Source organism: Kogia breviceps, chromosome 5 (assembly GCF_026419965.1).
Source record: "Kogia breviceps isolate mKogBre1 chromosome 5, mKogBre1 haplotype 1, whole genome shotgun sequence".
NCBI classification, from domain to species: Eukaryota; Metazoa; Chordata; class Mammalia; order Artiodactyla; family Physeteridae; genus Kogia; species Kogia breviceps.
Genome location: NC_081314.1, coordinates 33,696,468 through 33,720,367, shown reverse-complemented (window position 1 = coordinate 33,720,367; position 23,900 = coordinate 33,696,468). Strand labels below are relative to the sequence as shown.

The 23,900-nt window shown below is 39.5% G+C and overlaps 1 pseudogene; it reads right to left on the bottom strand.

The window, feature by feature from the left end:
- Positions 1 to 17,402: 17,402 nt before the first annotated feature.
- On the bottom strand, positions 17,403 to 19,592 carry LOC131756781 (centromere protein U pseudogene; annotated as a pseudogene).
- Between the last annotated feature and the right edge of the window lie 4,308 nt (positions 19,593 to 23,900).

Genomic DNA, 23,900 nt, shown 5'->3' with positions numbered 1-23,900 from the left:
TACTGAACTTCAGACGTGGAGTAAGTGGAGCTCTGGATTTAGCGAGGGTAGGAATTTCTCCTGGTGAATAAGATGGTTGGGGGGGATATAGGAGCTGAGTGCATGCTAGGAAACGATTCTAGTGATTACCATGGAAACTAAGGAGGGTAAAGAGAAAGTTCAGAAGTGAAACGGTAGTGAAAAATGGCAGGGTCAATGGATTGGACCATTCCAGAGGGTCAAGAATTGTGGAGAAGTATCACAAAAAAGAAGCTAGAAAAATAGGAGACGGTGATCAGAGAGTGGAACGCTTGCACGTGAGATCCTGGAGATGGTAGGGTTGCTGGTAATAAAGTTTGGGGAGTGACAATGGGTGTGAGTGACTGAAGTCGGTTGGAGAACAAGATCACTGAAGGAGAGGAGTTCAAAAAATGGGAAGTCTGGTGTTAAGTAGGAGGACCACCTACAGGGATGTTGACATTACCAAGAAAGGTGACAGGGAAGGTGGCAGAGAGAGAGTGACCTTGGTTACATATCCCTTTGAAATATGATGAAAGCTACACACTATCATTTTAGAAAAGTGCACATACACATATATTTTTGGTGGTGTAATATTCAAACCCCCTGCCCCCTTCGTGGATGGATCTCCAGACCAGGCTGAATATTAAAGTAGCTCTGCTCCAAAATTTTAAATTTATCCTTAGGTAGGGTTATTATTTCTCCCTCCCTTCCTTCCCTTCCTTCCTTCCTTCCTTCCTTCCTTCCCTCCCTCCCTCCCCCCCTCCCCTTTCCCTTCCTCCCTCTTTATCTTCCTTCCATGTGACTAACCATCACTTATGTGAACTTTGGTTAAGTACTCCTTTTGGAAGAATCCTGTTCCCCGAATGCAACAGCGAAGAACCGTGTTTCCCCATTTGCAACGGTAGGGGGCACCCTAACATTTCTAAACTTCGCGATGAGGTTCAGCCCACAGTGCAGAAGAGCAGCAGCCCGTTCAATAATACTTTCAGAAAAAAAGGAGAATGTCAAGCTGGAGGGAGGAGACTATTTACCACTGCACTTTCTGAAATCCAGTGTGATCCTAGCAGTTTCTTCTTTCATTATTTAGTGGCAGTAAGTCGACTGGAAAGGAACATTTTCAATAGTAAGCTACAGGGAAGTCTGTTTGGATCATGAAGTTCCATCTCTTAGTGAAACAGGTACAGCAATGTGAAATATTCATGTGAAATATAAATAAATATCCAAATATATCACCACGTTTTCACCTAAATCATGTTTCTACAGAGTTCGGGCTGGTCTTGTTAATAGTAAAATATGTTCAACTCATAAAAACTTTAAAAAGCCACTTTTTCCTAGCCCAGACAAATAAACTCAATAAATTTTCCTCACAAAATAGCTAACAAATGGAGGAACCTGTTGGAAATATTATGGGGACCAATAAAAGGTAATTTTATTTTATGTAATAACCACTTATGAAAACTCACTGTGGCTTGATGTGAAGAGCTGGACTCCTTAGAGGTTAACACCCCAATCATAAACCAACAATGAGGGTAAACTTGAAGGGCATTTCTTCTATTATGAAACATTTACAATAATAACCTTGTAAAAAATAATGGGATCTTTTTAAAGCTCATTTATTTCCTGGCTAAGTGGCAATTTCCCATCACTCAAAATGCCAATATTTCCTCCTGAAACCCTAGGGATAATCCAATTCATGTATGTTCGTTAAAAAAAAAATCTGGTTAAAATAAGCAGGTGATTCTCTTTTAATAACATTGGTCCTGCCAGCAATAAGACAGTCTCAGGTGCAAATAAATATATAAACAAACAGATTTTCTTTAAAGCACACGGGGTCTCATATCATTTCCAAATTAGCCAATTAGCATGGTGCTATTGGAAAAGATAATTAAAAAGTACATTTAGACTCAGAAATGTTTCCTGAGAGTAATCTGGAGCTTACAGTCCTTATTCCACCTATAACAAAAAAGAAGCAGACTCACAGATATAGAGAACAAACCAGTGGTTATCGATGGGGAGAGGGAAGGGGGAGGGGCAATATCGGGGTTGAAAATTGGGGTACAAACTGTTGGGTATAAGCTCAAGGATGTATTGTACAACACAGGGGAAATAGCCAATATTTGTAATAACTGTAAATGAAAAGTAACCTTTAAAAATCGTATAACAAATTTAAAAAGATAAAAAGAAAAAACTGAATTATTGAGCTTTATAAGTGAAAGAATTTTGCTGGGGAGAGGTGGGGTTTGGGGAAGACAGAGGATGAACAGACAATCTGTATTTGATAGTCATTAAGCTGGTGCCTTTTAAATTTTAAAGTGCATATAAATCACCTATAGAGCTTGTTAAAATGCAAATTCTTATTCAGTAAGTTGGGGTAGGGCCTGAGACTCTGCATTTCTAACGTTTCCACGTGATAAAGTGTTGCTGGTTAGAGGTCACACTTAGAGTGACAAAGCGTTAAGCTTTCTGGCAATTATGTGCCTTTGCTTTATGTGTACTAGCTCTCCACCATTCACCCTCCCTGTTGGTATAGCTCTTTTACTATTTACACGCCTGCTCTCTGCTCAGGCGTGCATCCATTCCTTCTCTTTGGGTAGCATTCACTTTATTTTTAAAAATAAAATTTTAATTTTAGAACTGTATTAGGTTTACAGAAAAATTGTGAAGATAGTTCCCCACACTGATTCCCTTATTATTAACTACTTAATAATTACCTAAGGTCCATTGCAATGAATGAACCAATACTGATAGAGTATCATTAACTAAAATCCACACTTTATTCAGATCTCTTTGTTTTTACCTAATGTCCTTTTTCTGCCCCAGGATCCCATCCAGGATACCACATTCCATTTAGTTGTCATGTCTCCTTAGGCTCCTCTTGGCTATATAATAGTTTCTCAGACATTACTTGTTTCTGATTACCTGGACAGTTTTGAGGAGTGCCAGTCAGGTATTTTGTAGAATATCCCTCAATTGAGAATTTTCTGATTTTTTACCTCATGGTTAGACTGAAGTTATGTGTTCTGGGGGGAAGACCACAGAGGTAAAGTGCTATCCTCATCACATCACATCTAAGGAACATACCCTCAACATTATTTATCACTGTTGATGTTGGCCTTGATCACCTGGCTAAGGTAGTGTTTTCAAGTTTCTCTACTGTCAAGTTACTTTTTTTCCCCCTTTTCCATAGTGTTCTCTATGGCAGGCAGTCACCATGTGCAGCCCACACTTAAGCGGGAGGTTATGTTCTACCTCTCTGAGAGTGGAGTGTCTACATAAATTATTTGCATTTCTTCTACCTGGAGATTTGTCTATCACCCCCCATTTATATGTCTATTTCATCATTTATTTATATCATAGATATTTAGTCTCTACTTTGGGTTATAACCCCATGCTATTTAATTTTGTTGCTCAAAACATTCCAGTGTGGTTTTTTTGTTTGTTTGTTTGTTTGTAGCACTTTTGAATTTTCTGGCACTATAAGATGCTCCAGGCTCATCTTGTATATTTTCTGCCCCAGTCATAGAATTAGCCATTACTCTAAGGAGCCCTAACCAGCCCTTTTAGTAGAGAATGCTACGGGAAACCAAGTTCTGAGAACTAAGTGTGTTAGTTGCTACAGGGGTATCTTTGCTTCTGTGCCCTCTTGGCTGATAGAGCAAGCAAATATATGTGTGAATATTAATCCATGTATATACACATATCTGCAAATATTTCTATGTATAAATATTTGTATCTACATTAAGCTAAACATGAGTTTATATTGATGTCTCTGACTCCATTTTTTTAAACATCTTTATTGGAGTATAATTGCTTTACAATGGTGTGTTAGTTTCTGCTGTATAACAAAGTGAATCAGCTATATGTATACAAATATCCCCATATCTCCTCCCTCTTGCATCTCCCTCCTTCCCACCCTCCCTATCCCACCCCTCTAGGTGGTCACAAAGCACCAAGCCGATCTCCCTGTGCTATGCGGCTGCTTCCCACTAGCTATCTATTTTACATTTGGTAGTGTATATATGTCCATGCCACTCTCTCACTTCGTCCCAGCTTACCCTTCCCCTTCCCCGTATCCTCAGGTCCATTCTCTAGTTGGTCTGCATCTTTATTCCCATCTTGCCCCTAGATTCTTCATGACCATTTAATTTCTTTTTTTAGATTCCATATATATGTGTTAGCATACGATATTTGTTTTTCTCTTTCTGACTTACTTCACTCTGTATGACAGTCTCTAAGTCCATCCACCTCACTACAAATAACTCAATTTCGTTTCTTTTTATAGCCGAGTAATAGTCCATTGTATATATGTGCCACATCTTCTTTATCCATTCATCTGTTGATGGACACTTAAGTTGCTTCCATGTCCTGGCTGTTGCAAATAGAGCAGTAATGAACACTGTGGCACGTGGATGTCTCTGACTCCATTACCGCATGGATCATTCTAGACCTCGTTCCTTGCTTTATCTATAACCACCTACTCCAACAATGAAAATCCAGGCTCCAACCTCCCACCATCCACTGAGGGCCTGCTGGTGGGTGGGACCATGTTGCTACGAGGCTGCCTGCATGTCCCAGAGGGGTGCGAGGCTAGTGCTGGTTTTCTGGTGGGCGAGTATGCCTCTAGTGCTAATAGGCTAGATGGTAGATTCCAAAATGTCATGCGCCAGTGCTGGCATCATTGCAGTAGAATGAACTCCCCGATGTGGCTGCCACCAGTGTCTTCATCCCCAGGGGGAGTCCCAGTTGCCCCCTGCCCCCCTGGCAGGATCTCCAAGGTCAGCAAGTGGGTCTGACCCAGGCTTCTTTCCAATTACTGCCTCTGCATCAGGACTCAGAACATGTGAGGTTTTGCATGTGCATGTGTATCTTATAGTACTCTGGCTCCCAAACATAAGCCCTACTAGTTTTCAAAGCCAGACGTTTTGGGGGTTTGTCTTCCTGGTGCAGGACCCCTGGCCAGGGAGCCCAGTATGAGGCTGGGGCTGCTCGCTTCTTGGGGAGAACCTCTGCAATTGTGATATTTCTCCTGTTTTGGGTCACGCACTCAGGGGTGTGGGTCCTGACTAAACTGTGTCTCTGCCACCACTACCCATCTCATTGTGGTTCCTTCTTTATATCTTCAGTTTTGGAAAATATTTTCTGGTCATTCTCATAGATAGTTGCTCTGTAAGTTGTAATTTTGGTGTGCCTGCAGAGGAGGTGAGTTCAGGGTCTTCCTACTCTGCCATCTTGGTCGTACCCTCAATCGCATTTTTATTTTCAATCACATGTTTTAGTTGGATGTGGAAGTTTGCTTCACAATTTGATAATTATTGTCACTCAGCATGTTGGCAATATTCACTGTATTTTAGTTTACATTGTTACTTTAGAAATAACTGCTTTCTGACTAATTATTGTTTATTTCTGGGCCATATGCCTTTTATTTTTTATTTTTTATTTTTTTTGCGGTACGCGGGCCTCTCACTGCTGTGGCCTCCCCCGTTGCGGAGCACAGGCTCCGGACGTGCAGGCTCAGCGGCCATGGCTCACGGGCCCAGCCGCTCCACGGCATGCGGGATCCTCCCGGACCGGGGCACGAACCCCTGTCCCCTGCATCGGCAGGCGGACTCCCAACCACCGCGCCACCAGGGAAGCCCGGGCCATATGCCTTTAAAATATATATATATATTTATTTATTTATTTTCGGCTGTGTTGGGTCTTTGTTTCTGTGCGAGGGCTTTCTCCAGTTGCGGAGAGTGGGGGCCACTCTTCATCACGGTGCACGGGCCTCTCACTGTGACGGCCTCTCCAGTTGTGGAGCACAGGCTCCAGTTGCACAGGCTCCAGTTGCACAGGCTCAGTGGTTGTGGCTCACGGGCTTAGCTGCTCCATGGCATGTGGGATCTTCCCAGACCAGGGCTCAAACCTGTGTCCCCTGCATTGGCAGGCAGATTCTCAACCACTGCACCACCAGGGAAGCCCCATATGTCTTTCCTCTCTGCTTGCTTTCAAGACTTTCTTGTATTTTTTGTGTGACTCCAATTTGCTTATTTTGCTCAAAACTCGTCTACTCCTTATATCTGGATTCACTTTTGACGAACTAAAAAGAAAACCCAAGAGTTTCATATGCTTTATTCTCTCAAGTTAAAAAATAAAGAATAACCTGATTTAAATTTGGTGGAGATTTTTGCTGAATGAGACTGAAGTTTCAGAGATTAGGAACAGAACTGAAATCTAGTTTGGTGCACGGGGACTGGACTAACAGTTTTTCCTCCCATTACTAACACATGGACCCGATGGATAAAATACAAGAACAACAGCAAAACTAAATCATACCTTTAAAAAAAGAGATGGAAATCTGTGGGTACTTCATTTAAAGCAAAGGTAATTTGAAGTTAGAGAGACATGTTTGCAGCATGATATCCTGATAACCTGGGCCTGTGTGGGATACACGTCAGAACTGAAGCTCTTACATCCAGCCAGGGCTCTGTAAGGGCTGCTGTGGCAGATTGCATTCTCCAGAGATGGTCATAAGAATATTTCTCAGTCCATATGGTTTTGCAGAAACTTGCTCCTCCTTCATCAAATGTGGAATCTAATTCCCCTTCCTTTGAATCTCTTATGTTTGTTTTTGTTTTGTTTTTTGTTTTTTGCGGTACGCGGGCCTCTCACTGTTGCGGCCTCTCCCGTTGCGGAGCACAGGCTCTGGACGCGCAGGCTCAGCGGCCATGGCTCACGGGCCCAGCCGCTCCGCGGCATGTGGGATCTTCCCGGACCGGGGCACGAAGCCGTGTCCCCTGTATCGGCAGGCGGACTCTCAACCACTGCACCACCAGGGAAGCCCTTATGTCTCACTTTTAACGAATAGAATTGGTCAGTGGAAGTGATGTTCCATGATTTCCAGGACTCGGTCAGAAAAGGTGATGCATCTTCCAATTGCTGGTTGGAACACTCTTGCTGGGGGCCTGTGCTGCCATGGAAGCTGTCCAACTGCCCCGAGGCCACCGTGCCATGAAGAAGCCCAAATTATCACATGTGGAGAGACCACTTGGAGAAGCCCTGGAACTACACTTAGAGCGATGCCTGGCCAGTGCCCATCTGCTCCTGCTGGCCTCCACCCTACCTCCCCACCCAACTTCCAGCTCCAGTCACCTAGCACTGCAAATGCTTCAGAGATATTGAGCCAGAACTGCCCATAGAGCCAGTGTCAAATTCCTCACCCACATGAGATAAGAAAATGATCATTTGTTATTTTAAGTCACTTAAAATTTAGTTATTTCTTATGCAGCACTAATGACTTGAACAGCTGTTCTTTTAGTGAAAAAGGGACTAAAGGGACCCTTTTCACAGACCCACTGATGTGGCAAGAAACCTCTTCCCTGTCTGGGGACTCTGGGCAAATAGTGTCTTTCGGGAAATTAAAGTCATAAGAGATCTCTCACCTTCTGAGGTTGTAAAGTATGAAGACAAATTAAATACGGATTGTTGGGGATTTTATTATATGGTAATTGCCTTTTAGGAAATAAAGTAACATGGAATCAAGTAGAGCCAAGAGTTAGAGGGAGAGAGAGAGTCCTGAATACAATATTTGAGCACCTAATTCCAGCTATGCTTGATTACAGTTACATGAGCCAATTTATTTTGTTTTTGCTTTAGTTTGTTTGAGTTTTGTTACATTTAACTAAAAGCGTTCTATTACAACTTCACTTTTCTAGACCAGTTCATATTCAAAGAGCTAGGAAGGGGCAGCAAGTTAGCCAATGAGGTAGACTCTCACACAGTGGCTTAAATGAATCACAGCTCCTGGATTCATGTTCTCTGTGACCCCTCCCACAGTGAGTCTGGGTGTGACCATATGACTATTAGTAAGTGTTTGCATTTTGGGGCTGGTCCTCTTGGAATTCTCTCTCCTAGAACCCAGTTGCCATGCTGAATGGATGTCCAGGATATTCTGCTGCAAATGAGAGGCCATTGGAGAATGCCCAGAGGATGAGATACATCACTGAGAGATAAACCATGGGGAGGAACACCAAGGCAGCCCAGCCCAGCTCCTAGCTGAATGCAGCCACATGAGTGATGCAGCCAACAACACTTGGAGCAGAAAAACCACCCAGCTGAGCTTAGTTAATGCACAGAATCATGAGAAATAATAAATTTTTAATTTTTTAACCAACTAAATTTTGGAGTAGCTTATTAGGCAGCAAAAGAGAACTGAAAGAGCCAAGGATCAAAACACCCAGTCAGAGTAGACCTTACCCAGTTGCCCAAGACAGAGTCCATGATATCCATCCATGCCTATATCCATTTTTCGTCTATCCATCCATCTATCCATCCAGATATCCATCCATTCATTCATCCATCTATCCATCCAACCATTCATCCATTCATCCAATCAATGCAGCATTTAATAAATGTCTACTATATACTGGCCAAAAAAAATAGTAAAGGAAAAAAGTCATAAATGGCAAGTAAATATGCATAATCACTATGTAAATAAGGGACGTTTGAATTCAGTGTTTATTTCTTTCAGAAGATTTAAAATGGTCTTGACTGTGAAGGAAATGACTTCTGACTAATCAATACTTACAACTAAATTTTCCAGCATATATATGGAGGTAGAAGCTATGTTTTAAGGCCACATCCTCCCAAAGTGTATCACAATTACCTACATTTATGAACAGACAAGTTATTTTAAGTTTTAAAGGGAATACGTTTTCCTTGCAATGAGAAAGCAGCCATCATTTTCTGCTTTGAAATTCATTCCTTCACTAAGAGGCATTTGAGTACCAGAGTTCAAATCTTATGTCCATCACTTTGTAGATTTATGACCTTGTGGGCAAGTATTAACCATTCCAAGCTATGATTTCCCCATTTGTTAAAAGACACAATAGTAGCATTTACTGTTTGTGGTAAGCCCCAAGCAAGTAACTATTATTATTATCCAAGATGATTCCTGGATCATCAACTCTGTCCTAGGAAACCCATTCACTTTTCTTTATTTGAAAGGAAATGGTAGTCATCTTTACTTCCTAACAGGAAAAACTAGTAAATAAATCCTTATTAGTATTAACTGACTCCATCCTTCCTTTTCACTCCATGCTTTGGGTAATAAAGATTTTAGAAAATAATGTTAAACTTGAAAAAAATTCATTAATGTATTAAATGATTTTTATACCCATAAGTATTACCTTATTATATGATGTCTGAAGGAGCTGGTGCAATATCTGAATATGATTCTTTTTAAAATGGATTGGGGAAGCAGGGAGGGAGAACTGGGCTCATTTTTTCCTTTTTGGAAGAATGCATAAAGCTGTGGTAATTGACAAAGGAGAGAACTTAGCTTTCAGAGGATTTGGGTTTGAGGAGTGAACAGTCAGTTCTCGCCAAGCTGGGAAACTTTGGGAGGTTCTAATCTGCAGAAAGTAGAAAGCCTCCATGTACCAAGAACATGGAAATCATGGCCCCAGTTTGGGCTTTGAATCGGCCACAGTTCTGTTATAATTTAACCCCCTGGTCAATTCATATCGTCATATTTGAGCATCTGAGGAGGATATGTCAGGTATTGTTCAGAAAGCTCTGTGATACCCTGTACATTGGGATTATACTCTTTAGAATGACAATGATAATTCTGATCCCAGAACTGCATGAAGTAGCTCAAAGGGTGTATGAGCTGGAAAAATATTTAGAAGACTCTAGAATTGCCATGATGAAAAAAATAAAGTCTCATGTCTCAGTCCTCACAGAGCTTATAGTTTAGAAAGGGAGGTAAATTTAACCACACATAGAAACAAAGCTGAAGTTACGCTGTGACGGGTGGGAAAACTGGAGCCATACAGAATACCAGGAAAGCCTCTAACTGGGGAATTTGAACCTCTGTATTTCATTGAAACTTAGAGGCAATTTTTATATGATGCATGGTTATTCTATGTACCACTAAGAAAAAAATCATCCACAATGGAATTCCTAAAAGGGAACCTCCACATGAAGCTTGGATGCCCCCCACAATAAAAGGGCAAGTGAGAAATAAATGATCTCACGGAAAGGGACAGCAGGAAATGTACTTGTCTCAAAGTCAGCACTGAGCTGAAGGAGGAAAAGAAAATTCTCCCGAGAACTTCAATGTCAAGTCAGTGCTTAAGTGTCCTCCATCTGAATTCACATCAATAATATGTCCCAAAACTCAAGGAGAGAATTTTAAGTGATTTCACACTGGTAGTTCCCTGAGATGACTGGCAGAAGCAAACGCAATTCTTGTTGGAAGAATTGACTTGCATCTGGGCCAACAGTACTCACAAGACTCCACTTATTCATAGGACACACTCTAATCTCAGAGAGGCTAAAGTATGAAGAAACTGGGATGGAGGTTGGGTCTCAAAGATTTACAGGCTCTACCTTGGTGAGGAGGTGGGAGGACATTCCAGTCAGAGGCATGAGCACATGCAAAGGGCCCCAAGGAGAGGGAGGCTCAGGGAGGTCAGGGGACAGGAGGGCTGAGTGTACAGAGCACAGATGCAAGGAACATGGTGGTGGGTCAGGCTGGAGAGGTGGGCTCAGGTGAGACCGCCCAGGGCGTTGGAGCCACATGAAGGAGTTTTGTCCAGATCCAAAGAGAAATGGGGGAGACTAAAAGGTTTTTGGAGGGACAGTTTGAGAGAATCACATTTGTGTTTAGAAACAATGATTTTGGCTGCAGTAAGAAAAATGGATCGAGGGTATATGGAAGCTTAGTGGATGGTGCCTACAGTATAATGGTCCAGCAGTCCCCAACCTTTTTGGCACCAGGGACCGTTTTCATGGAAGACAATTTTTCCAAGGACTGTGGGTTGGGGATGGTTTCAGGGTGATTCAAGTGCATTACATTTATTGTGAACTTTATTTCTATTATTATTACATCAGCTCCACCTCAAATCATCAGGTATTAGATCCCAGGGGTTGGGGATCCCTGGTAACCTATGACTCTCCTCTTTGCAAGAAGGATAACCCGGAAAGACTGAGGCTCACTTTGGACTTAACTGACTGAAAGGGAATAGTCCTCAGATATGGCGAGATCAGAGAGCGTCACCCATGCCAGGAGGTCTGTGGGTGATGGGGATCCTGGGGAAGGACCCTGGTGGACTCTGAAGGTGTGGCCTGGCTTTCTCATAATATATCTTATAACACATTACTTGCCTCTTTTTTGTTGTTGTTCTCAAGTGAACTGCCAAGAAACTGTAAGTTTTTTGAAAGAGATTTTCACAGAACAGATGATAATGTTTTCCTTAAATTCTCACCTGTCTTATTTTTTAATGAAAATCTCCTGAAATTCAGTAACTTGGGACTGGTTTTACACTCAGAGAAAGGCAGGGTGTATAGTCTCAGTGGCTGAATTTGCTATGTTTGGTCTTTCTGCAGATGTCTTAACTCTGGCTTTTTATTGAGTATTTTATCTTTGAACTCTGAAGACAGTGTTAGGAAAGTGACTTCAACACTTAAAAGAGATTTAAAATTTGCTCATTGTTTTACAATTTTGCTTTATAAATAAGCATAAAATTATATAAACAGGCATTAGTGGGATCATATCACACATATTGGGATTTTATTTAGTGAAATTATATTTTTCCTGTTCCCTTTTTCATTTGCTTTTCTCCATTCCTAGCCTTCCCAGTCCATGACTCTGTAGCCCCCTCCCACCAGTAACCCATGAAATTTATTTTTATTTGTTTAATTAAAACTTACATAGTGCTAATAGGAACTGGGCATGTTTTAAGCACTTGACTTTAGAGTCTGGTAAACCTTGTGGGTTTCTTCTCAGAATAATGTTTTAAATGCATAAAATAAAATGCATGGGATTACAAAGTAAACCAATTATACTGAAAAAAATTATCAAATCTTTAAAATATTGTGATATTAAATATCATATTATTTAATAGCACATTAAATAAAAAGATCTAGTGTCAGGTCAAATAACTGGCATATTTCAAAGTAATGATGAGCAGAAATAACATTTTGAGATACTTGGAACACCTCTGATGTGATAGGAAAATATTTGTAATTGTATTTGTAACACAGTCACAGGTATAGCAAATAATACTGCAGTTTTTTGCCTACATTCAGAATTGAAGGAAGTGCTAAACTTCAGGTCGATGTTGTGAAAGTCATTTTTTCTATTCAAGTTTGTGCATCAACCCCCGGTAAAGATATTAGTGTCTTTTGTTGGAGGAATGCCATTTCTGCCAAGTGAACAGAGTATCTTGTATTCTGTGTGTTCAGAGCTCATAAGAACGTGGTTTGGTATTCAGGGAAATAAAAGTTGATGTTTCCATGTTGGTGGAGGAACACACGGGAATTGCTTATACGTCGAAGCTAAAAAATGATACAAATGAACTTATTTACAAAACAGAAATAAACTCACAGACACAGAAAACAAACTTATGATTACCAAAGGGGAACGCGGGTAGGGGTGGGATAAAGGAGGAGTTTGGGATTAGCAGATACACACTAATATGTATGAAATAGATAAACAACGAGGTCCAACTGTGTAACACAGGGAACTATATTCAATATCTTATAAAAAAAACTATAATGGAAAAGAATCTGAAAAAGAATATACATGTATATATATTTATATATGTATAAAAAATATATATACATATATATAACTGAATCACTTTGCTGTACACCTGAAACTAACATAACATCGTAAATCAACTATATTTCAATAAAAAATAAAAGAACCCCAGGTTTGTGGACAGACACCTGCACATGGGCATCTAAAAGGGCATCTCGATGCATGTAAAGGAGGCCTGTGGTCTTCACTCCTTGTTTTCTTCTCAGACAAATTACTTTCCCAACTCAGTAAGGGCCACCCAATTATACAATCCACTCATTCAATCATAGAAACCATTTACTCAACTGTAAAAACAATTCACCTGATTGTAAAACCCAGAAGCCTGGGAATCATCTTTAACTTTCTCCTTTCCCTCATCCTCATGTCCAGCCCATCACCAGGGGCTGTCAGTGTTCCCTCTAAAATTTTCTTCCGATCCATTCATTTCTATCTCCATTGCCATTTCCCAATCCAATCTCCATCACCTCTGACTTAGCCTCTTGGATTCCACTTTTCTTTCTCTGAAACTTGTTCTCCATAATGATTTTATAACACATTCACTTATGGTCAATTAATCTATGACAAAGGAGGCAAGAATGTACAATGGAGAAAAGACAGTCTCCTCAACAAATGGTGCTGGGAAAACTGGACAGCTACATGTAAAAGAATGAATTTAGAACATTCTCTAATACTATAAACAAAAATAAACTAAAAATGGATTAAAGACCTAAATGTAAGACCTGAAACCATACAACTTCTAGAAGAAACAAAGCAGAACACTCTTTGACATAGACTGTAGCAATATTTTTTTTTGTTTTCAAAGGCAAAAGAAACAAAAACAAGAATAAACAAATGGGACCTAATTAAACTTAAAAGCTTTTTCACAGCAAAGGAAACCATCAAAATATGAAAAGACAACCTACTGAATGGGAGAAAATATTTGCAAATGATATGACTGATAAGGGGCTAATATCCAAAATCTATAAACAGCTCATACAACTCAATATCAAAAAACAAACAACCCAATTAAAAAATGAGCAGAAGAACTGAATAGACATTTTTCCAAAGAAGACATGCAGATGGCTAACAGGCATGTGAAAAGATGCTAATCATCAGAGAAATGCAAGAGAAAGACAAATACTCTATGGTATCACTTATATGTGGAATCTAAAAAAAATGGAACAAACTAGTGAATACAGCAAAAAAGAAACAGACTCACAGATACAGAGAACAAACTGGTGGTTACTAGTTGGAAGAGAGAAGGGGGAGGGGACAAGATAAGGGGAGGGAATTAACAGGTACAAACTACCGTGCATAAAGTAAATAAGCTACAAGCATATATTGTAGGGAATACAATTCACAGGGAATACAGCCAATATTTTATAATAACTTTAAGTGGACTATAATCTTTAAAAATTGTGATCACTATGTTGTACACCTGAAATGTATATAATATTGTGAATCAACTATATGTCAATAAAACAAACAAACAAACAAAACTCACTTCAGGGTCACCCCTCAAAAATTAGAATAAAATCCAAACCCTTTAACATTGTGTAAAGGCCTCGCATGGTCTGACTCTTTCCTACCTTTCAGATGTAAGTGTTTCTTTCTCACTCTTGTTTGGCGCTCCAGCTATACTGGCCTCCTCTCTGGTTCTCAAACATGCCAGTCCTTCTGCTACCTCCAGACGTTTGCACATGCTATTTCCTCTGCCTAAAATATGCTTTCCCTAGATCTTTGCATCACAGGATCCTTCTTACCCTTTGGGTCTTAGCTCAAGGGGTACCTTCTCACAATGGCCTTACTAAACTGCTCTGACATGGTGTCCACTTTTTCATTACTCTACTATGATTACTTTTAGATTTTAACATGCACATTTAAATGTGTTGTTCTTTATTTTTTTTATTTTATTTTTTTATACAGCAGGTTCTTATTACTTATCCATTTATACATATTAATATATACATGTCAATCCCAATTTCCCAATTCATCACACCCCTACCCCCACCCCCCACCGCTTTCCCCCCCTTGGTGTCCATACATTTGTTCTCTATATCCGTGTCTCAATTTCTGCCCTGCAAACCAGTTCATCTGTACCATTTTTCTAGGTTCCACATATATGTGTTAATATAAGATATTTGTTTTTCTCTTTCTGACTTACTTCACTCTGTATGATAGTCTCTAGACTCATCCACGTCTCTACAAATGACCCAATTTCATTCCTTTTTATGGCTGAGTAATATTCCATTGTATATATGCATCACATCTTCTTTATCCATTTGTCTGTTGATGGACATTTAGGTTGATTCCATGGTCTGGCTATTGTAAATAGTGCTGCAATGAACATTGGGGTGCATGTGTCTTTTTGAATTATGGTTTTCTCTGGGCATATGCTCAGTAGTGGGATTGCTGGGTCATATGGTAATTCTATTTTTACTTTTTTAAGGAAGCTCCATACTGTTCTCCATAGTGGTTGTATCAATTTACATTCCCACCAACAGTGCAAGAGGGTTCCCTTTCCTCCACATCCTCTCCAGCATTTGTTGTTTGTAGATTTTCTGAAGATGTCCATTCTAACTGGTGTGAGGTAATACCTCATTGTAGTTTGCATTTGCATTTCTCTAATAATTAGTGATGTTGAGCAGCTTTAATTAATTAATTAATTAATTTATTTTTTGTGGTACGTGGGCCTCTCACTGTTGTGGCCCTCCCCGTTCTGGAGCACAGGCTCCGGACGTGCAGGCTCAGCGGTCATGGCTCATGGGCCCAGCTGCTCCATGGCATGTGGGATCTTCCCAGACTGGGGAACGATCCTGTGTCCCCTGCATCGGCAGGCGGACTCTCAACCACTGCGCCACCAGGGAAGCCCGAGCAGCTTTTCATGTACTTCTTGGCCTTCTGTGTGTCTTCTTTGGAAAAATATCTATTTCGGTTTTCTGCCCATTTTTTGATTGGGTTGTTTGTTTTTCTAATATTGAGCTGCATGAGCTGTTTATATATTTTGGAGATAAATCCTTTGTCCGTTGATTCGTTTGCAAATATTTTCTCCCATTCTGAGGGATGTTTTTTCATCTTGCTTGTAGTTTCTTTTGCTTTGCAAAAGCTTTTAAGTTTCAGTAGGTCCCATTTGTTTATTTTTAGTTTTATTTCCGTTACTCTAGGAGGTGGATCAAAAAAGATCTTGCTGTGATTTATGTCAAAGAGTGTTCTTCCTATGTTTTCCTCTAAGAGTTTTATAGTGTCTGGTCTTATGTTTAGGTCTCTAATCCATTTTGAGTTTATTTTTGTGTATGGTGTTAGGGAGTGTTCTAATTTCACTCTTTCACATGTAGCTGTCCAGTTTTCCCAGCACCACTTATTGAAGAGACTGTCTTTTCTCCATTGTATATCCTTGCCTCCTTTGTCATAGATTAGTTGACCATAGGTGTGTGGGTTTATCTCTGGGCTTTCTATCCTGTTCCTTTGATCTATATTTCTGTTTTTGTGCCAGTACCATATTGTCTTGATTACTGTAGCTTTGTAGTATAGTCTGAAGTCAGGGAGTCTGATTCCTCCAGCTCCACGTTTTTCCCTCAAGACTGCTTTGGCTATTCGGGGTCTTTTGTGTCTCCATATTAAATGCATTGTTCTAATGTCTGCAGTTAAGTAGTATCTCCATAGCCTTCCATTAAACAATACAAAAAATATAGCATGCTTTTATGTCTTCTGCTTCCTCTCCTTTCTCCATCTCCCATCTTTTTTTTTAAACACATTTTTATTTGCATATTTTATTTTGGTCATGCCCCATGGAATGTGGGATCTTATTTCTCTGACCAGGGATTGAACCCATGCCCCCTGCAGTGGAAGCGTGGAGTCTTAACCACTAGACCACCAGGGAAGCCCCTCTCCATCTCCCATCTTGATTTCAACTGGAATCTTAGTTTCAGATTATTTTGAATATTTTAACAAACAATTATTTAGACTTAAGAATAATTTTTTCTAATAATTCATGCATATATCTCTTCTTCTGAGATTCATTTTCTTTTTTCTGAAGTTTGTTTTCTCATCATTCTTTCAGCATGGATCTGTGGGTAATAAATTGAGTTCTTGGATATAAAGGTGGATATATTATACATTTGTTAAAACTCATCAAACTCTACACTTAAAATCTGCACATTTCACTGCAGGTAAGTTAGAAATATAGCATCAGAAAAAAATTTAATAGATGAACCAGTGGATACCACTGAGAACCCAAGCTGAAGAAATTTCTCTTAGAACATAGCACAAAGAGAAAAAGAAATGGAAAGTATGAATATGAAGTCAGGAGAGAGACAGAGAGGGAGGGAGAGGGAGAGAGGACAGATTTAGAAGGTGTAACATTCAATTACATTCAATTAATGGGAGTTTTAGGAGAAAAGGTAGTATCTTGGAATGAGAACTGGAATGAAGGATATACTCAGAGAAATAAAGGAAATTTCCTAGAACAGAAGACAGATGGAAAGGGCCAACTGAGTAATATAAATATATACTTTATATCCATATTTAGGCACATAGCAGTTATTGAAGTTAAGAATAGCAAAGCTGACATGGAAATACTTAGGTGTCAGATGTGGTTTTACCCACTGGACAGAATGTAGTATGGGCCATGTGTCCATCACAAATTTTTGAATATTTCCTGTGCCCCAGGCATTGTGTCAGATGCTTAGTGATTTAGAAGCATGTGAGAGATGACCCTTGCCTTGAAGAAACTCTTTGTCTTGAAGGAGCAATAGACAGGTCAGTGGATAAGTGCAACCAAAGGCTGATAAATGGAAAAATGGAGCACACACATACACAGATGGGGCAGCACCAGGGGTTAATCAGCCTGGTAAGGGGAGAACAATGTCCTATCTAATTGAAGTGAGACATCTAGAAAGGAAAAATAACAAGTAAAAAATTTTATTTTTGGAATACAGTTCTTTAAATTGCTTTAGTAACAAGGTGTGGGTGTGAAAGGCTGGCAGTGGGGAAAACATAGGTGTGAGGTCTGTTAGCTGTAGTCTCTAGTTACTTAGGTTAACGTGCAGTCGCTGGAGTGCTTCTCAGAGGCCCAAGTGGGTTTTGGAAAACTTTCAATCACAAGCAACCATGAAGGTAACCGCAGATGAAGGGAAAAGATCTAAATATCACCAGGCTTCCACTATATCTGTGAGGGAAAAAAAGGGAAGGACCAATGAATTTATGTATGTAGAATTTTCATGGAAGAATACATTATTTCTTTTTTTAATTGAAATATAGTTAGTTGATTTACAATGTTGTGATAATTTCAAGTATACAGCAAAATGATTCAGTTATAAATATATGTATATAAATTTAAGACTCTTTTCCATTATAGGTTATTACAAGATATTGAATATAGTTCCCTGTGCTTTAAGTAGGTCCTTGTTATTTATCTATTTTTCATATAGTAGTTTGTATCTGTTAATCCCAAACTCCTACTAATTTATCCCTCTCCCTACCCTTTTCCCCTTTGGTAACCATAAGTTTGTTTTCTATGTCTGTGAGTCTATTTCTGTTTAGAATACATTATTTCTTCATAGAGTACTTGGACTTTACCTTTTATGGGTTCTATCTACAAAAGGGATAGAGAACAGGTGGGTATGGTTGGTACTAAATGTGGAAAACCCTTTTCTGGCCGAAATCTGTAAGTAAGATGAGGTTTAGCTAAAATTTTCTTTGTTATTTAGCAGTTGATTTCTCAAAGAAAGATAACACTAATACTGAAGGTAATTTCAAGTTTCATAAAATAATTTAACTGGAGACAAATATCCCCAGATCTATTTATGCAAGGAGCCACAGACAATAACTGAGTACACTGCAGAATTTGGATGAAACAGAAACGAGTCTATTCTATTGGCTGCAGCTCATTACATAGAACCTAGAAATACTGGTCATATCACTACTCATGTTTGTGAGAAAATGCTAAAGGGAACTGGATATCTTAAATTCTACCTTTTAAAAATGGGTTCCCAGGCTTCCCTGGTGGTGCAGTGGTTAAGAATGTGCCTGCCAGTGTAGGTGACACGGGTTTGAGCCCTGGTCTGGGAAGATCCCACATGCTGTGGAGCAACTAAGCCCGTGTGCCACAACTCCTGAGCATGCGCTCTAGAGCCCATGAGTCACAACTACTGAAGCCAGTGCATAGCAACAAAGACCCAACGCAGCCAAAAAGAAAGAAAGAAAGAAAAATAAAAGTCAAGTTAGAAATTTTAAAAAAATACAAAAAGACAAAACAAAAGTTGCCTTTTCTTTTTGATACTGAGATCATCTTAGCATTATTCCTTTCCAGAGTTTTCAACATCTGGATTTCTTTAAGCAGTTTAAAGAGTTCTTTTTCAAATTAGAATGAAATTTATCCATGGCTTCCTTACACATTCTGAGTCTATTTTTTGTTTATACTCTAAGGGGATGCTCTCAAATGCAGACAAAACAACATCTAACTCCATGGTGTCACTGGTTTTCTTTTAAATACCAAATAGGTACACAGTCGGAAGTATCCAAATCTGTGACTTCACCTCTTGGTTTCTTCCTTTTGCCACGAAACATCTTTTTCTGAGTTTTCAGTTGACTTTCTGTTGCCAGGGTCTCTTTTTCAACAGAGAGCTCAGCACTCTGGGGTCCTGTCTTTTTAGGCGTGACTGATTCAGCTGTTTTCTCTGAAAGTTCTGAAGATGCTGTAGCTGAAACAGCTTCATGTTGTCGTATATTATGTTGTGTGTTGGTTTAACTTTTCTTCTTATATCACTTTCTTCAGTGCTTTCAGATTCATCACTAATGGGCTTGAGTTTTCTTCCTGGCTTTTTTGCACTAATTTTTACAGACTCGTTTTCACTTGCTTCAATTTCAGAAGTGCCCAAACTTCTTTTCACTTCTTTTCCTTGAGGAGTTGAGGGGATAGACGATCCGCAGTGTTTGGAGAATTCTTCCTCATCAGCATATATAGAGTGCTGTGTAGAGGAGGGTATCTTTCGTGGAGTGTGTTCTTCCCACAGTGTTCTTTGAACATCTCGTACCTGAGCACCGCACTTGCCCCGGCGGGGCCATCCCAGCCCACCACTCTCTCCAGTCCCCTTTTTAAGCTAAAGTATTTTGAAGCAAATCCCAGAGAATATGTTATTTTACCTGTAAATACTTCAGTAAAATCATGGCCATCTTATAGAGAATGAACTAGTGGCTATCAGTGGGGAGAAGGAGGATGGAAGGGGCAAGATAAGGGTAGTGGAAATAAAAAGGGTTATTATGGGATTATATTAAATTATGTGTGTGAAACTTTTGAAAATTGTAAAGCATCATAGAATTTAAAGAATCTTTCACTCAATAAAAACCATTCCGTTTAGACTGGTTAAAAAAAAAAAAGAGGGCTTCCCTGGTGGCACAGTGGTTGAGAGTCCGCCTGCGATGCGGGGGACACGGGTTTGTGCCCCGGTCCGGGAAGATCCCACGTGCCGCGGAGCGGCTGGGCCCATGAGCCATGGACGCTGAGCCTGCGCGTCTGGAGCCTGTGCTCCGCAACAGGAGAGGCCACAAGAGTGAGAGGCCCGCGTATCAAAAAAAAAAAAAGAAAGAAAGAAATCATCTTTTTTTCATATCATACTTGTTGCAGATACTCAAATTATCACTAATACTCATCATTACTTTAAAATTATAGTCGTTATTGGAACCAACACTAGATCTTGCTATTTAATTCATTAGTAATGAAGCACATATTTCACCATATCATATTTTTAAAATGATTTGACAATTGTGTTTATAACTGATTTTCTTTTTTTTAAACAAAAACATTGTTTTTTACTTATAAAATGTAAAGAGTTACACAAATTTAGAAGAATATACACATGTATACATATATATTTACCTTTTTCAAAGGAGAATTTGCATTATGACCTATTACTAAATGTTGTCTGAATAATGAGCTTTTGTTGGGAAGGTTTATCATTATTGTCGGTTTGGTGTAACATCAATATTATATCTTCTACTTTGAGTGATCATTTAGAGTAATATATAACTGATTTTCTTTGTAAATTTTTTTCATTTAGAGTAATATATAACTGATTTTCTTTGTAAATTTTTTTATGTCTTGTATTTTAAAATATGAATATTTAATTAATCTTTTTCTTAATAGTGTTGACCTTTGTTCCAAGCTAGAATAAGGGTAAGGAGAAAAAGAAGATTTGTGGTTCCCTGGGGTTGTTGGTGGGAATGGAGATGAACACAAATGGCATGAGATTTCTGTTTGGAATGGTGGAAATGTTTCATATTAGATTGTGGTGATGGCTGTATAATTCTGTAATTTAATAAAAAGTATTGAGTTATAGGTATAAAATGAGGGAATTTTGTGGTAGTAAATTACCCCTCAATAAAGCTGTTTTAACAAAAGAAAAAAATCATGGCCATTTTAATAATCATCTATATAGGAATGAGAATAAAATAGATTATTATAGTTTACATGTATTAAGTTCTGTGTTCAGAGCTCTTTATTAAGCATTCTGTATTGTGTTGTGTCATCCTTTCAACATCCAATCAACTAGGCATAACTGTTCTCACTTTTCGGATGGGGAAAGTGAAGGTCCAAGAGGTGTAGTAAATTGCCAAAGATCACACAGCTAGGAAGTGATGCAACTAAGATTCAATTTTTTTTTTTTTTGCCTATTCTGGATCTTGTGCCCTTAACCACTGTGTACAAATGCCTCACCGCTACAACATACTTGACTTCTGAAAAGACCCACCTTTGCATGCATGAATTAACTGCTTTGCATAAGACTATTTATTCTATTGTTTAGTGCCCTTAAATAAATTTCTTGTTGACTGAGAATTAGGGGGCAGATGGAGTATTGGCTTTGGAGTCATACAGCTTTAGGTTAGTTAGGCATAATATTCCATCACTTTCATTTTTTTTTTAAACATCTTTATTGGAGTATAACTGTTTAACAATAGTGTGTTAGTTTTTCCTTTACAACAAAGTGAATCAGTTATACATATACATATTTTCCCATATCTCTTCCCTCTTGCATCACCCTCTCTCCCACCCTCCCTATCCCACCCCTCTAGGTGGTCACAAAGCACAGAGGTGATCTCCCTGTGCTATGCGGCAGCTTCCCACTAGCTATCTAATTTACATTTGATAGCGTATATATGTCCCTGCCACTCTCTCACTTCATCACAGCTTACCCTTCCCCCTCCCCATATCCTCAAGTCCATGCTCTAGTATGTCTGTGTTTTATTCCTGTCCTACCACTCCATCACTTTCTGGTTGTGAGACTTTGGGTGAGACTCCAGCTCTGAGTCTCAATGTTGTCATCAAATCCCATGAAGATTACATGAGACACGTGAAAGCTCTAGAGCAGCTCACTATATGGAGACTGGAACCCAGTATATGTCAGCACTCTGCTTCCACTATCTCTTCCTCCAACTCCTTCATCCCACTCTGAGTGTGCTTTCTCCTTCCCCTCCCACCATCTCTCTTCCATGCTATATTGTCAAGGCTACATTTATATCCACATATCCTAGGTTTCTTCATTTAGCATTTTTGGGGATTTAATTTCTACTTCTTAACTTTCTCCTATATACATTTAAAAACGCCCAAGCCTGGCTATTATCTTGTGTTAATTCTCATTGCATTTTAAAAATGTAGGCTATGTAACACACTTTCAGAAAGTCGGCAGGGTGTAAACAACCTATCTCATCATTTTGTATCACATTCCCTGTGAGATTATGAAGTAGTATGTGCTGTATAAACCATGGCACATTTTGGTCATCACTGTGTTATCAATTTCAATTAAGGCTGAGAATGTCTGATGAATAGATGGGGTGGCCAGGGGAGGGGAGGGGAGGGTCAGACAGGCTGATGGTCACTTGGGCAGCCTGGCATATTCTTAAAACTGATTTACAAGGCTGTTTTAATTACCTTGGCAACTCTCCTTGGAACACTCTCCAAGTTCCTCAAATTAAAGTCTTCTCATCAGCAACCACCCAAATTACCAATGATTAAAATGCATAAACCACCCAGTTCTCTGCTGGGCTCATCATATGGATGAACTCTAAGGTTTTCATAGTCTGAGATGTCAAGTTGATTCTCTGGTTGCCATTGGAAACAGTTTAGATCTCTTAAAAACACTGAATAATCTCTCCAGGTCAATTCATATTCATATTGTGACTACTGAATAAATCAAATTGGGTTAAAGAATCTTTTATAGAGAATTAAAAGGGGCTTTTTTTCAGAAATTGGTACATTATTAGTTGGCACCGGGAGACATATAAAGAGGTAGACAACTAGGTTGTATTATTCAAATATATATAGAATTAAATGTAATTTTGACTTGGTTGAGACCTAGGGCATATAAATAAAAATAAGTATGTGCATACAGATATACATATGCACATTTCCAGATCTTCCTTATGCTCAAAAATAATCTTATGCAAATTGTGATTTTAGGGTCTCTGAGGGAAGATCCAAGCTGAATACGGTAGTGGCCTTGTTATTACGAGACAGAGGTGTTGCAGAATAAATCAGAAATGGGGAAAATTCCTAAAAGTTTATCTGAGGCAAAGCAAAGTGGAAATGGGACAAGACTGGCTTGGGAAATGTGGGTCGGAAGCAAGCCTGCTGGCCCATTTTGGCTCCAGGGAGGATTTTCTACCTGGGCATCGTTTCCTGTATTCCTAAAAACACCCAGACAGATGAGATCTGGAATGCAGTTGAGTAATAGAAATGAGGATGTAGGGGAAAGAGATGGCTTATTAGATGGCTGCATCACAAGCCGCCCCAAAACCTAGTGCCTTAAAACAACACCATTTATTGTGTAAAATTCTGTGGGTCAAGAAATCCTGGCAGGACTCAGCAGACACAGCTTGTCTCTGCTCCGCACACTGCTGGTTGAGCTCACTCATTCAGCTGTGCTCAACCGGGGCTGGGAAGGCTCTAATGTCCAAGGTGGCTTCACTCATAACACTGGGAGCCTTGGTGCTGCCGGTCAGCTGGGTTGCTTCGGTTCACCTCCACTTCACCTTTCTCTCTCTCTTTTTAATTTTTATTTATTTATTTTAATATCTTTATTGGATTATAATTGCTTTACATTGTTGTGTTAGTTTCTGCTGTACAACAAAGTGAATCAGCTATATGTATACCTACATCCCCTCCCTCATGAGCCTCCCTCCCTCCCTCCCCATCCCACCCCTCTAGGTCATCACAAAGCACTGAGCTGATCTCCCTATGCTATACAGCAGCTTCCCACTAGCTATCTATTTTACACATGGTAGTGTATATATATGTCAATGTTACTCTCTCAATTCATCTCCCCCTCCCTTTCTCCCTCTG